Raw genomic sequence first — 13263 nt, forward strand, 5'->3', positions numbered from 1 at the left:
TTCAAGTATGCAATTCAGATTTGATTCTTATTGCAATATCCATTATCGATGCATAGATCAATCATTTTATCCTGCAATACAATCTAACATCACCCAAAAAAAAAAAAAAATTTGTTATCCAAGTCAGTTCAATTTTTTGGAATAGTGCAAAACTACATATGCATAGATGCAAGATTGCGTGGTGACCACCTCTGTGTTGGTAGGACTATGTGCGACCCACCGTGATGTATTTGTTTTATCCATGCTGTTGCCAGCTCATTTTAGGCCATTAGCCCAATAGTGAAGCATATCCAAAGCTTTAGTTTTTATTATTTATTTATTTATTTTGTTTCATTAGTTTCCACAACAGCAGCGGCATTTTAGGAGAAGATGGCATTTTCAAGCAGATATCTAAATGGACTCCAAGCTTCATCTGTGATTAAAATACATCAAGTACACAAAACTGGAATCCTATATAAACAGCAAATCACAATAGCTGCATGAAACCATTGGCCATTTCCTCTTGTTGGGAAAATCTCAGCTTTTCGTTTAAGCAAGAGAAACGATCTGGTGCGATCTGTGTATGGAAACTTTCCTATGCACCTAGTTGCATATGAACTTGTTGGATTTTGCATCACCCATCTAGAACCTCCACCATAAATCTCAATCCAAAGGAGCTGCATGCTACATGAGCAACTTGCACCCTTTCAAGGACCAAACATAAGACAAGGAACCAAACATAAGACAAGGAGCTTGGAGTAATTTAAATCATCACAACTTCTTCCTCCGGAGTCTTCACATATTCCACCCCATATGCATTTGCACCAATCACAACTGCTGTGGGGCCCACTGGTATGCTCAATCTAAATATCCAACAGTCAGATAATCCAAACCATTGATCACATTGGTCCACCATGATCTTGTTCATGATACTGATATAGACCATCATGAGATTGACGTGACCCAAGTACAACATATAAACTTGTTATTACACAAGGATATATGAGTAGGGTATGAAATTAGTTTAGGTTGTGTTTGGATGCACTATCATATAGGATTGTGAAAATTAGTACATTAGACCAAAATGCAGTTTCCTTGCATAGTATTTATATTGATGGAATACAGGAATAGGCTGCTGCTATTTTCTATTTTTATAGCTACTGCTTCTAGATTGTGGTTTTAGGAATAATGATGTGGTACGAATTCTTTATACCTTGTGTCAGTGGAAATTCCTACGTGGGGCCCAAGTAGGCCCACCTATGATTAACTAGGCTGTCGGTTGGAAATGACCCAAGAGAAACCTTGATTGGATGATCGTAGCCATACAATCAACGGCATGCAATACAAAAATGGCTGGTAATAGTAAAGCTTAATCTTACTGCCTATTTGGCAGCCACTTGTTTGGAGGATTTTGAGCTTCTATTGGGGCCATGGGCAATCAACGGTGGAGTGGACGCCTCCTATCTGATGGTCGGACGTGATTGTATACTTTCCCACTCAGGCCACACATAGAGTGATTGAAAGATGATCAGCGGTCTGCGTTGCCTAGAAATCATTAGGGCCGTTGTTAATGGACCCTGTCCAAGATAGCCCAAAAGTAAAGTGGGCCCTAGCCCGGCCCGATCTGCGACGTGTGAAAAAGAAACGCCGGGCCCATAATAATTATAGAGGCCCCGAGCTTGAACTGGGGTCAACCACTTTTGTACAACATCTGGGCTGTTCCAACACCAGCCAGCTAGTGGTGTCAAAGCTCTGTGGGCCCCACTGTGATGTATCTGTTTTATCCACACCGTCCAGCCATTTTTTCCAGCCATTTTAGTCATGAGCCCAAAAATTAGGCAGATTCAAGTCTCAGGTGGACCACACCTCAGGAAAACAGTGTTGACTGAATGTCCACCATTGAAAACTTCCTAGGGCCTGCTGTAATGTTTATTTGCCGTCCAACCTGTTGATAAGGTCACACAAACCTGGATGATGGGAAAGCACAAATATCAGCTTGATACAAAACTTCTGTGGGCCCTAAAAAATTTCAACGGTAAGCTTACCGTCCAATCCCCACTGTTTCCTGTGGTGTGGTCCACATGAGATCTGGATATGCCCCATTTTTGGATTCATTTTCTAAAATGATCTGGAAAAATGGATGGACGGCGTGGATAAAACAGATACGTCATGGTGGGGCCCACAGAGCTTTGACATCAGCTAGCTAGCTGGCTGGTGTTGGGGTCACTAGCCAAACCGCGTCCTGAAACCCTCAATGGGCTGGGCCAGGCGTGTCTAATGGTGCTGACCTAACACAGGGTTCTAGGCGACTGCGGTTTGCAAGGAATTCATGACTCCCACGTGCCAATTACGCACACGTGTAGCAGATCAAAGCCTCTTATCAGATAGTCTGCACCACGTGGATGGCGTAAGCCAAAAATAGGTCAGCTCTCTGATCTGACGGCTACAAAAAGTGAAACGTCTGTCCAGTCTGTTTTCGACCGTCCATTTTTAGTACGTATAAGGCCCAATTGATGTACTAACCTGATTTCTACGCCAACACATGTAAAAGGTGGGCCTCTCCTTACATGTAGCATTGATACTTCGTACGTGTGCCAGTTTGGCACGGAGACCACCTGCGTATGTAATTTGAACTCGGGTGAGTGTAATTACAATGCTTACGCATATGTGCGTATCATCCCCGCTTTCGTATACCAAACGGACTCGGCTTCAGTAGTGACCCATCCACTACCTAGCCCGGTACTGGTCAGTGCTGGAAAAGCTTTACGGCTCCACCGTGAATGTCTCTTATCCATGCCGTCCATCCGTTTTTTTTTACAGCTCATTTAGGGCATGATCCCAAAATGAGGCAGGCTCAACTCTCACTGTTTCCTGTGGTGTGGTTCACCTGGGATCTGTATCTGTATCTGCCTAGTTCTTGATCTCATGCCTAAAATGAGAAGGAAAAATAGATGAACGGCGTGGATAAAACGCATACATCTTGGGGTGGCCACGGAGCTTTGACATCAGCTGGCTGGCTGGTGCTAGGGTCACTAGCCAAACTGCGCCCATTTATAGGAACGTCTTTTTATTCTTTTCTCGGCGCGGATTAGTTACGGAAATGGATTGCGTACTGAGTAAACCCTGTGGGGTCCACTGTAATTTATATATTTTATTTACTCCTTCAATTCATTTACCAGATAATTTTAGAGCTTTATCCCAAAAAGAAGCATATACAAATCTTAAATGGACCACACGACGGGAAACGGTGTGAATTGGAAATTTACTGTTGAAAATTTCTTGAAGACCACCAAAGTTTTTGATCAAGCTTATATTTGTGTTTCCCCTTCATCCATATTTTTTTAATCTTATTAACAGGTTGGATGACAAATAAACATCACTGTGGGGGCCTAAAAATATTTCAATGGTGCAAATCATTATTCACACTGTTTCCTGTGATATGGTTTACTTGAGTTTTTTTATATATTTTAATTTTGGTCTCAACCCCTTAAATGAGCTGAAAAAACGGATGAACGGTGTGGATTAACCATATACATTCACTGTGGGCACAACAGAGTTCACTCAGTACAATAAGAGCGTACAGCGATTTCATTAGGTACTGCCCCCGCCTAGTCGGAGTTCGGGATGGGCGGAGGCTCCGATGGTCACTGATGGGCCACCGTGATGTATGGAATTTATCCACACTGTCCATCTATTTTTTTTATATCATTCTAAGTTATTATAAATTTTTTGTAGAAAATATCCAATGCTTAAATAGACCACACAGTGGGGATTAAATTCCTACCGTTGAAAATTTCTTAAAGATCACATAAGTTTTGGATCAAGATGATACTTGTTTTTATACTTGATCCAGGTGTATATGAATATATCAACAGATTGTACGGAAAATAAACGACACGGTGATCCCTAAGAAGGTTTCAATGGTGAGCGTCCTTAGCACCGGTTGTTCCTATGGAGTGGTACACTCGACCCTTGCATCTGTCTTATTTTTGGTACAGTAATCTAAAATGATACGAATATAATGTACGGACTGTACATCACTGTGTCAGGCCTAGCTCCGCCTGTACCTAATCCCCGCCCTTCGTATCTTAGACGGACGCGGAATCCGTCCTACCCCCGCCCGTACCGTAATCCGTGGCAGGGCTCTGTGGGGCATACCGCGATGTAATTATTTTATCCGCGCCGTCCATCACTTTTCTCGGATTATTTTAAGATATTTTCCTAAAAATGAGTCATGTCAAAGTGTACCACATCAAAGTAAGATGCAGCGATAATGACACCCACCGTTGAAACCTTTCTAAAGGCCACCGTGATGTTTGTTTACGATCAGACCTATTCGAATAAGGTCATGTGGACGTGGATGAAGTGAAAACACAGATATAAGCTTTGATCCGAAACTTCTCCAGCTCCTAAGAAGTTTTGAATGATGGAAGTTCAATCCCTACTTTGTGGTCCACTTAAGCCTTGTATCTCCTCTTTTTTGGATTTTACTTCAAAATGATCTGAAAATATCTATCAATGGCATGGATAAAACATTTACATCACTGTGGGCCCCACAGAGCCCTGTCCGGGCGGAGGTAGGACGCAATCAGCGTCCATCCTGGACGATCTCGCGAAACATTGACGCGATTAGAGCAGGAGACGGTAGAGGCGGTTCGCATAACACGTGCTAACATCGTAAAAGCGTGTGAGATCCTGACCACTAATCAGGCTTGTTCCCTCCGTGGTCACGTCCTTTCCTGAAAATCAAGCATGTCAAAGGTTTACCGTTAGTTATATATGATCGTTGAAATTTGGACGCCCACCGATGAGTTAGCGAGCCTGATTTTGAACCAGAACCTGCATGATGAGTGGCCCAGATCTCTCACACATGTAACACGTGGTCACGTGTGCTTCCATGGCCGTCTTCGCTTCTCGCTTCTCTCTCCCTCCCTTTCTCAGAGGAAAATAGAAGGAAGAAAAAAGAAAAAAAAAAAAAAAAAAAAAGGTTAGTCTCTGTCTCTATGTTGACTTTTTTTAATTAAAAAAACCCTCTTTGATCAAATGATCCAGACCGTTCATCCGATGGCCCCCACTATCGATGGACCTTGCCTGAAAAAGACGTTCATCTGGCATGGTCCATCCACTATCATGCCCGCCAGGTCAGCAGTCTTGATCACTGGATCATGGGGCCCACTTCTGCAAAGTCCACGCTGACCACCATCCACAAAAAAAAAAAAAAAAAGATTTAAAAAAAGCCCTAATTCAGTAGGATCCTCTAGTTGGACTTTCCCGATCTACCATCACTCCGATCATCCCAACCCTATCTTCTCTTCTTTTTTTAAAAAATTATTTAATTTATTTAATGTCAAATGGATTCAAGTTCTTTCCCTTGGAGAATGGCTTCATCCAATCTTCTAGTTTTCCACTCATAGATGTTTGATATTTATATATTAGTTGGTAGGTGATGATTGTTGTAGCTGTTTGATGAATGGCTTAGGGCCTGTTTGGTTTTCCAATTACAACGGTAATTGGTTGGAAATTGGTAATGCTTATTTACTCTTGTAATTGTGTGGTGACATTACTCACATTTGAATGCAATGATTACGTTATGGTTCACCCAGAAAATGGGCCTTTTGGTATGTAAAAATGTAATGATTACAATTTCTTTTACCCGCCTACTTACTTTATATGTGTATTGGACTCTCGTTTTTTGTGTTGTTATTCTCTCTTAACCAAACGCACTTGAAAAGATATGATGACTTAATTTACTTTGTAATCCGGAAATTGGAAAACCAAATACGATTAACATAGTAAATCCGGAAATTGGAAAACCAAATACAATTATTTTGTTACACTTTTTCTTTTCATGGAGAACCAATGCTGGAGTGGTTAGAAATGCTTTATATTATGGCATTAAAATCAGGTTTCGATTTGATCATCATCGCAAAAGAAGTCATTTAGCACAAAAAGCCCCAATAAAGGTAAGAAGAGGCCAAGGGCCTGTTTGGCCAGGCAGATTGGAAGGGATTGGAAGATAGATCCTGGGATTGGCCAAGCGTGCCAAACAGACACGGGATCCTGATTCCGGGATATAGCAAGATAGATCCCGGGATTGGCCAGGCGTGCCAAACAGACACGGGATCCTGATTCCGGGATATAGCAATCCCATGGATCTTAAGACAATTCAGTGACATCACCATCATTACCTTTAAATCCCATCCAATCCACCCTAATCCCTTCAAAATTGCCTGGGACATGTTTAGTTCAAGGGATTGAAAGGGATTGGAAGGTTTAATTCCTGGATTGGCCGGGCGTGCCAAACAGACCGGATATAGCAATCCCATAGATCTTGCACCAATCCACTGATGCAGCTATCATTACCTTGAAATCCGTGCAATCCACTCTAATACCATCCAATCCCATCCAATCTGCCCGGCCAAACAGGCCCTAAGGAAATGCCTCAAGCCAATGTCCAAGTACCAGGCTCTATGGCACAAAGTGACCCATGCAACACTCTTAGGAAAAGCTCAAATGGCCTTTCAACAAAAGGGTACCTATGCCCTAAAACCAACACATGTGGGTAGTTGGAGAATATCTAGGGGTATGGGGTAATTCTCTCTAAGGAACTCAACAAAATAGCCCTACAACTTTAGGAAAATGTGTGCCTCTAGAAGAATGTAAATTTCTTTTTTTCCTTTCCTCATGGGACCAGGAGATTGTATCTGGCCATAAGAAGAATGTTTAGTATAAATAACTCACTTCTTGGTCTTTGACCTCCTCCAGTCACCGAACACCCCTCAAAAGGGGGTCACAGGGACCACGCCTAGCGGATTATTTACCAAAAACACGTCTCCACAAAATTTTAAGGCCTTGTATGGAGGTTGACTATTGCCCAATGTGGAAAATTGAGGAAGTTGGTGACCTGATGATGGGGATACCATGATACCTCCCCTGAACTCAAACTCCATAACCAAATTGCTACGGGAATATTGTTTAGTTGACCTTGTGCCTGTTTGAACAGCCTTAGTTAAGGCATCTATTTCTTTGATATGAATTGATACAATCATCATCATCATCATCATCATCATCATCTAAGCCCTATCCTAACTACTTGGGTTCGTCATATGATCAATACAATAAATAACCAAAAGGACTTGTACACAAAGAGAATCTACATGAATAGGCAAAGAAGAAGAAAAAAATGCATATATAAGTACTGGAAAATGGAATCCTTGTTAGCTTCTGTAGTTGCATGACAGAACTAAACGTTTGTCCTTTTCATTTAATTCTAGGCGTACTAATAAGCTATTAGTGTGCATGTTTGCTTCTCAAAGCACTACTTATATTACTTCCTCGCATTCATCTTAAATTCGTTGTTTTATAAGCATGAGGGTGCATGTGGTGGTTAGTTGTACTGAATTGAAGTTCGTTCAATTCATAACGAAGGAATGACAAACATGGGGTGGTGCCGTTTCAGTTTGTAATGAGAACAAGACCCCTAATTGCAATTCTGCACAACTGAAAACAACAATACTTGCAGTTTGGGGGTTAGTCCATCATGAAGAGTGTGGAGTTCACCCCATTTTGGTAACTGACTCTTCGGTCGAAATCGAATCTTGCAATTCAATTTAATCAAACATCCAAAAGCAGCCTTTACTAATGCATATCCAGTTGTGTACTTTTTGCTATTTACGTTGGCATTTTTGTTGCAAGGAACTTACAGGCATGGTTAGAGTTGGACACAAACTGTTTTCTCATTAGATGAAGTAACGTTGAGTGGTGGAGCATGGCTTGTACCTCATTGAGTTCATTGTGTGGACCTTGTTGATCTGTCATTGAGCCAATTTAACAGGTGGTATTTTCTGTTGGAGAGGAAAAGCTTGAAACTGATGGCAGAGGACGTAGAACAAACAGTATGGGAAGGTTGAAGAGAAGGTGGTACGAAATGTATTGGCCAGAGGCGGAGACCAACGACAGATGTAGCGATTTACCTGAAGGTGGTACGAAAATTTAGATGAATTGGAAAGCTGTAGATGCGAGTCAATGGAGAATAACATCAACATCCTAGAAAAGAATTTTGAAGAACATGGTTGTGATTGGATCAGTGAATTACCTGATTCGTTGCTTCTTCACATCCTATCTTTCCTTCACATGGAGGATGTGCTTAGGACAAGCTTCTTGTCGAGAAGATGGAGATATGTATGGACATCCATCATTACGATGGATTTCAACTTCGGACCCTCTCATGAGAGGATCTTGAGAACTATCGAATACAGTACCACCTTTATCAATAAATCAATATCTCTTCATACTGGCTCGAAGGTTCGGTATTTTCGTGTCCATTTCGATTCTCTAGAACTAGACCACTATCCTCTGCAAGTTAGTCCATGGATCCATTTTGCAGTTGACCATAATGTGGAGGAACTTGATTTGGCCTTTGCTGGCGAAGGTAATACATTTGTAGAGGTTGAGGATTATGATGAACGTAAGTTGACTCCGTTTATGTTTAACTGTAGATTGTTAAGGACGCTATCATTGACATATGTTGCTCTCGACCCACCTGCTTCCACGAGTTTTAGCTCTCTCAAAACTCTCCATCTCGCACGGATTATATTGTCTGCTAACAAGATAAAAAATTTGACTTCCAATTGTCCACTCTTGGAAGACATTGTTGTCAAAGACTGCAGCTCTGCACAGAATCTCGACATCTTTGTTGAAAATCGGCAGCTTCATAGCTTAACTGTTATAGACTCTGACGTTTATCATTTTTATGATGATCATGATTATGATGACCTTTACATTGCTTTTGGAAATGGTTTGGATGATATGGGATATATGACTACTTAGATTGAGATTTATGCCCCAAATCTGTTGTCCTTGAAATTAATTGGGAACAAGCCACCTAGAGAGTATCGTATAAAGAACTTACAGTCTCTCGTCGAGGCCAGCATTGATTATGAGGAAGAACTTTATAATGGTTGCCACTATGAACGCAACATCAATTCATTGAAGGGACTTCTTGAAGATCTTCGACATGTTAAAGACCTTAAATTATGTAGTTGGTGTATTCAGGTATGTGTTTTTGGACATTTTATTATTATGATCCCTGAGAGTTCTTTTGGAGCATGGGTTCTTGTTTCATGCCAAACTAAGTGCTGCCACCATCATATACCTTTTTCCTTATATTGATGAACATTACTGCTCAATGGGCTTGGCCTGGGTTGAGTTGAGCAAGGATTTTGAACTGGTCCTGCCCAGACCTTTCAAAATACTGATTTTGGTTGGCCCAAGCTGCAGCCTGCTGACAGTACTGATTATGTTAAGTCCTGGTGTGTAGGATGTCTCATCTCTTTCTAAAAGTCAGTTGTTTCATTGTTCATAAGTATATTAAACTAAACAGGTTATAAACACTTCGAATGAGTGAACTGCATGATGCCTTATGGGAAGTGGGCAACTAGACATAGAACTTTTTTTTGTTTTTTTTGGGTTAGCACGTTAGTATACCCCCATGTCAGTACACACGCTCCATTGTTAGCCACCCCACTAGGGATCGATACCAACTCCTCAAAGTGTTGAAACGAGGTATCTTCACTCAGTCTACCAGTTGAGATATGGATCAGGGTGTAACTAGACGTAGACCTTGCATTAAGGTTTGTATTTTTTGTTTGTTGTTGTCATTTTTCTTTTCTTCTACTCTTTTTTTTTTTTTTTCTGCAGCTTCTATCTTCAAGGGAGTTACAAGGTCTTGATGCTTTATCCATGAATTCCACACACTTGGATCTGAAGACAGGATTGAGTAAATGGGAGCTCCCGGGCATTGCCCACTTGCTAAAGAGTTGTTGTTCCCTTGAGACTCTTATTCTACATTTGGACAAGAAACCTCTATTGGAGGTACATACTACAAAACAATAACAATAATCTAATTCAGAGGAATTATTAACTACATGTGAACTTCACTTGCAATCTGACTCCTATCCCAATGTGTCATGTGTTGGACATTTAAGTGGTGCAAAAGGTGGACTGCACCTTGAAGTTGAACTAATGCAGAATCAGTCCCTTCTAGTTATGAGGTGGCTCATCCTTTATTTTGAATTCCATTACCGTCATTATAATTTCTCTCCTGGCAATTTGAGGTTGGCTTCAAAATAGTAGATTGGCAAAAGTTTTATGTCGACTGCCAACTAGACACCAAGCCTACTCTTTTACTTGGGCTCCTGGAACTGGCCATGGTAGGGGCCCAAGTGACACCACTCACTTCCAACGCAGTCTGACCAAGTGTTGACCTATAGCTTAGTTATTGCATGCACACCCCAATGGGTGAGCAGGCAAATTAAGGTCATGGAGGGGCAGTTGCTAGGAAAATCACTAAGCACAGCTACACTCATGAAAGGTCATGCTTGAGAAGCTGACTACACAAACTAGTAGGTAACCCACTGGTACGTAATTACCCAAACAATTACATGTGGTCAATGGTGCTGTTTATGGGTCTGGTTCAGGTCGAGTCTTGGTGTACCCATACCTGGCTGAATTGCCTTAAGGAGTCAGGTTTTGGTCCTATCAGGTTCAATTCTGGGTACCAAATTTGAAGTCTTGGACTTGAATCTGCTTTGGGAACCCCATGGGTCTTCTGAACATGGGTTCAGGCTTAATAAGGACATCTACATAGTTGGACCCATCCATTTGATGGATTGGGTCTCACACGTGTGCCATGTTGGCATGGATGGCGTGTAGATGGGCTCTCTTATGTATGAATGTCCTCATTAAATTGTTGAAATTATTTCAATGCGGACCTTTTCACCGAAATTATGGCAAAAATGTTGTGTGGGGCCCACCATGATATGTTGATGACATCCGACCCATCAATCAGATGTGTGCTAGTTCAATAGGTCAGGGTCCCTAAAATCAGTCCGATCCAAAATTGAGGTGGGCCACATGGTATGAACCAATTCAAGGGACACCCACCATTGATCTTTGGGGCCCACAAGAGTGTCAAAATGACTTGGTGGCTGCAGGATCCCTTCATCTAGGGCACATGCTTAAGGTGAATGGATTGCATAGGATATACACAACATGGTGGGCGCCCCATGAAATCAAGGGTGGGTGTTCCCCACTACCATTTCCTTGTCGTCTAGCCCACCTAACTCATGGATTGGTATGATTTTTGGTCCCATGTCCAAATGGAAGGTGACACGTCTGATCGCCAGAGTGCATGTCATCAACATATTGTAGTGGGACCCACAAATGATTCAATGAAAGAAGTTTCATGGTACTTGAATCATTTCCATCACACATGCACATGTATGTATGTAAATAGCTTGGATCCAATACAAAGCTTTGTATGTCAAGCTTGATAAAATGCATCTTAACTGTGTCTAAGTTCATTTAAGTGCATTTAAGTGATTTGGATGAACTTAGTCACACTTATATGCATTTTGTAGGTCAACTTTAAACGGACAAAGCTTTATGTTAGATTGGGCATCATGGTAAGTGACGAGGCCCAGATTGAATATGAAGCTTTGTACTTGTGGAAAATGGATCTCAGTATGTCTAAGTTCATCCAAGTGCATTTAGATGTGTCCAAATGCATCTAAGTTTGCAACATGTTCCTTTTTTATTATTTATTTATGAATTATTAAAAGTATATACATGAAACACAATTTAGTAATTGATCTATTTCAGATACCCTACTATATCATGGTCTCATCTAGTGTATTTAAGTCCATCTAAGTGCAATGCACTTAGTGTACTTAGACCAAGCAAACAGCCACACATGAAGCTCCCACACATGAAATGTCATGCTCAAGTAGTTGACCACAAAATAGTGGGGACCCATGAAATTTGGTAGGCTGTCAAGGGAACCCATCTTGATCTAAATGGCTTCGAGTCTGATATTTGGACCCCATTTAGAACAGCCACGGGGTTTGTGTCCAATGTATCGGCCTTCAAAGTTGTGTCATGTTGGGTTCGGGTTTGCGTCCACCCACTTGGACCCGGTTAAAATTCTAGGCAGGCCATTACCGATTAATTTTAATAGTAACATTATATGTTAATGTATAAATTAATTATTTTGATAAATACTGTATATATATATTAATTAGTGTAGTAGTTGATTAAGGTCTATGTAGGCCACACCCACGTTAGCGAGCCCATGTACACCACGCATGTGTCATCCTGGCGCATGTTCGTGAGATCCAATTCATCCATCAGGTTTTGTCTGAATATGCAGATGCCTCCAAGCAACCTAGGCAGCTAGTCCAAACTAGAAACCAAGGTCCAAAGACAATGGGTACCCAAACCTGATCGGATCCGGGACCTCTTATAGTGTTCCTAGACCCAGTGTTCGAAATATCGGTATCACATTACGTATCACATTCTTGAGTTACGGATACATATCAGTTATCACATGGGATATATCGATTGTATCGTGGAATGTATTGCTATTGTTGGAAACATGGGGAAACATTGGGAAATTGGTTGAATTTTTCAATGAAACTTCGGTGATTGTTAAATAAGACATCAATACACACTTATAAATCAAAACATTACAAAAAATAAGTATACATAATAGGTCTTCCTTGTATGGGATCCTAATATGTGCATTGTCTAGCTGAATTGATGCAAGTATATTAAATGTCTATTCATATAATTTATAAATGTAATAAAACGTGTGGAAACACAAGCAATACATTCAAAAGCAAAAGAAAAATCACTAAATTAGGTTACATACATGTTTGATTTGATGTTTGGACATAAAGATTGTAAACGATTTGTGAGAAATTGGGAATTTTGAATTTTTTTTTTTATTTTTTTTTTAGCAACACGGCCCATCTCCTCGAAATCAAAGCTCCCAATCCATGATTTTTTCATGCAAAACATGAAAATTCATGGATTTGTAACAATTTGACACTAATTTAACATGATTTACATAAAATAAAAGGATTGAAATTCGAAAATGCTCATCAGATCGAACATGTGGGATATATCGCACTACTTGTGCGTTTCATATTGCATAGGTTCTTATGATGTGGCTCTCTCTCTCTCTCTCTCTCCAAATTTCACCTTCAAAATATTGAATTTTTATGTTCTTATGATGTGGCTCTCTCTCTCTCTCTCTCTCTCTCTCTCTCTCTCTCTCTCTCTCTCTCTCTCGACTTGTTCTAACATCAAGTCAATCTTCTCCATGGGTTGTTCATACTCCACCTTTTTTCAGGCGTCGGTGCATGAAAGCCACGCTTCATAGATTAACTTTGTGAAATTTTTGCTCAGCAACTCAACTGTGATGGAAAAAATGGATATTAGCAT

The 13263-nt window shown here is 40.8% G+C and overlaps 1 long non-coding RNA gene across 2 annotated transcripts; it reads left to right on the forward strand.

The window, feature by feature from the left end:
* Positions 1–8946: 8946 nt before the first annotated feature.
* LOC131236584 (uncharacterized) lies at positions 8947–13263 on the forward strand. Of its 2 annotated transcripts, XR_009166796.1 has the most exons (3): positions 8947–9033; positions 9679–9852; positions 13228–13263. It is a non-coding gene; the product is annotated as an uncharacterized LOC131236584 (long non-coding RNA). The 2 variants fall into 2 exon arrangements; XR_009166795.1 differs by lacking the exon at positions 13228–13263 and having other exon boundaries at positions 9679–9904.

This window comes from Magnolia sinica, chromosome 1 (genome assembly GCF_029962835.1).
Source record: "Magnolia sinica isolate HGM2019 chromosome 1, MsV1, whole genome shotgun sequence".
NCBI classification, from domain to species: Eukaryota; Viridiplantae; Streptophyta; class Magnoliopsida; order Magnoliales; family Magnoliaceae; genus Magnolia; species Magnolia sinica.